Consider the following 3,433-nt stretch of genomic DNA (forward strand, 5'->3'; position numbering starts at 1 on the left):
AAGTAACAATATTACATTTTGGTATAAATTCTTTCAGATTATGTTTTTTAAAGTAAAGCTAAAATTCTAATTCAGGTTGATTTGCTCCAAATTCTGTGTTTTTTTTCCATTTAATAAAATGATTTATGTAAAATAATAGTGAATATCCAGTATACAGTAAGCACTCAATAAATGTTAGCTGTAGCTTTCATTTTTATTTCTATGAACACTGTTCAATGGAGAGAACTGGCCAGTTAGGGAACATCTGGCACACATTTTGTCCTCGGCACTCGACTACGTACAGAATGAGTTGATATATAAGAAGGCAGGGTACTGAGTGTTATTTTAGCGTATACCTACAGTCGTAGACAGTAGGCATAGTGACACATTTGATGGGAAAGATATTAGATGTAAACTTTAATGTATCAGGATATAAAAGTTGACCCTTAAGGCCACGTTGATTTTGAAGTTTACAGTGCTTGGACTCTCCGGCTGGTATTAATGATTGTTCCCCTGACATTGATGAGAAGAATCTGCAGGAGAATGTTGCAGTGTCTGCATGCCTCTCCCTTACCTGGTTTCACTACTACCACTTGGGAGCTCAGATGGTTGCCTGCACCTGCCCTGTGTGCTGCACCAGGTATTTGAGGAAGAGCCCTGTGGTAAAAGGTGACCCACCTCATTGGAACAATGTGATTCCAAAGCTGCAGAGAACTGGAGGTACAACTCCTCGCTCTTGAGATCCAGCCTCTGGCTAATTGCCTCCAGGGATGAGGAACGCCCTTCTCAAAGGGCAGCTCATTTCACCTTCTTTCTTCCATTCTTTCCTTCTTTCTCTCCCCCTACCTCTTCCCTCCTTTCTTTCTATTTTGCCCGAGTATTCATGCACTTGCTGGAGAAAGAGAAAGCCACAAAGCACCTCCATGGCGCCTGGTCACGCCACAATCCTTTCTTCTCCATTTTAACCCCCTTTCAGGATTCTGGGCAATCACGTGTTGCCCAGCAAGTTTCTTAAGCCACTGGGTCTGGGATTCAAACCACGCAGTTGGCCATGTGGGATCTAGCCGCCTTAACCACCAGGCCACTGGCTGGCCCCCACTTCACTCAAACCCCGATCTCATTTCAAATCAATTTTGCCAGAGCAAAACCTCACTAAGTAAAGCCTTATGCATTTTGAGTTCAGACAGGAATGGATCATTTGCTCTTTAGTAAGTAAAAAGTTCGAGTTTTTGCACCAGTGAATTTCCAGGGGCTGAATTAGCCAGTAAGGGCATTTCAGTCTAAAATTAGTACTTCAGTAAAACGAAAGATTCTTTAGTCATTACTTTCTGGGTCCACAGCTGAACTTGTAAGTTTAAGGATTGTTTTTTATGACTGAATTGAGGAAGGTATGCCCTTTTAACAATAGCATGACTTAACCGTATATAACTCATAGGTGAGTGAATAAATGAACTACGTCGAATTCATAGAACGCAAGCTCTCAGAAGCCCAGAAATGCCTGCCGCTCCCCTCACAGTCATCTTACCTGCGTTTCTACTCACGGGTCTCCCTCCTCTCCCATGTACACCATGCATTTAGTTTACTGGCTTCTTACCTCCTACAGCCCCGGGTATCCTAAGCCCCTCGTGTCCTCTACAAAAGTACGGTATGTGTTGTTTCAATTATTCTAGAACTTAGCTTTCTGAGTTAGTGAGCCAGGCCTTCTTCCAGACTGTCCTGATTTGCAGGGGTTTATAGTTCAATTTGCGATGACAATTTTGAGCGCCCCAGACAGTGGGTGTTCTAGGTGGAGATGAAGCAAGTGGCCTGCCTATAGGCCCTGGGGATGCGTGTTATTTGTCCCAGTGTTCTGAGTGGCTTTTATGAGCATCTTTGAATAGGCTGTGTTTGGATCCTGGCTTTGTTTTGGAATGTCTTGACTTTTATCAACGTTTGTGCTCACAGTGTTTATGGTGAAAGCAGTGGTCCCGCATGACTACTGTTTGCAGTGCACACATCTAAGCCCACATGTTCGGTTCGCAGTTCCTTACACTTTCCTAGCCAGGAGCCACACCTATTGGACTCGTTTGTAAAGGTGTATATAGACACATTTTTAACATTCTTAACTACTCACATGAAGGAGTCCTTAAGTTTAATTTCTACTGGGTGTAGTCTTTCCTAAGATGTTCAGGTTTGATTTGACTTTGTAGTGTTTGTGCCTGGTGGGCTCAGAGGTCACAGGGACAGGGGAAGGTGGGTGTTTGTGAGACTTTATCTGCTGCTTCTTGTGACTTGAGAGCATAGGTCGGGGTAGGCGGGTTGCCACGCTGTCTTGGTTGTGGTCGGCTGGTTGATGTTTAATATTTGGTTTATCTTGCTTAGCTCTGGGGCCTCTTCTAGATCCTCCACGTGTGTCCTGTGCTCCACAGTTCCTGCAAGCCTTTCCTCCTCCCCAACCTTTGGGCACAGCCACCATCTGGTCTGTTTTGAGGGGATCCTGGCTGGCTTCTCCCAATGACAACGTAGAGCCCGTTTCCATTTGAAAAGTTTTGCAGTGGGGGACCAGTAGATGGCATAATGGTTATGTTGCTGGACTCCCACGTAGTTGACCATGGTTTGAGTACCGGCCCTGGCAGCTTAAACTCACACCGGGCATGTGTGCATGTATGCTCAAAATCCCGAGAGAAGGGGACCAGCAGTTAGAGTAATGGCTATGTCGCTGAACTCCCATGTAGTCTACCGTGGTTTGAGTCCCGGACCCAGTGGCTTAAAACTCACACCGGGCGCGTGTGCATGCGTGCCCAAGATCCTGAGAGGAGAATGGAGGAGAAAGGATTGCGGCGTGACCATCCCCCCTGGGGGGTGGCTGGGCAGGGCCCCCCCCTATAGCAAAAAAAAAAAAAAAAAAAAAAATCCGGAGAGAAGAAAGGAGAAGGGATTGCAGCATGGCCATTCTCTGCTGGGGGTAATTTCTTGTTTTCTGTCTCTCCAGCCAGCGCACACGCCCTATAGCAAAAATCTCTTTCAAATAAAACTTTTGCTGTGGGGGCCAGCATGATGGCTAAGGTGCTGGACTCTCACATGGTTGACTATGGTTTGAGTCCTGGACCTGGTGGCTTGTTTTCCCACTTTCCCTCTCTCTGTCTCTCTCTAGTCAAATTAGAAAAGAATCATAATACATGTGTTTTAAGAAGTTTTGCTGCTAATCACTTCTGGAAAACCCAAAAGGTCCACATGATTTTTCTAGAGTAGAAAGTTACAAACTTTTTTACAGAAGCCCACAGTTCTGCATTCCTTTTTTAAATGACTCAAGTAATATATGAATATATACGTGCTTGGTGTGAAATTATACAAGTGTATAAAACAGTTTCTGTAAAGTTAAATTTGCTAGGCAGGAGGGTATGCACACTAAAATGTTGACAAATTCTAACAATTTGCCTTCTCACAGCTAGTACCATCTCACTGTTACCAAATG

The sequence above is a fragment of the Tupaia chinensis genome, unplaced genomic scaffold, assembly GCF_000334495.1.
Source record: "Tupaia chinensis unplaced genomic scaffold, TupChi_1.0 Scaffold000061_1, whole genome shotgun sequence".
In the NCBI taxonomy this organism is placed as follows: Eukaryota; Metazoa; Chordata; class Mammalia; order Scandentia; family Tupaiidae; genus Tupaia; species Tupaia belangeri.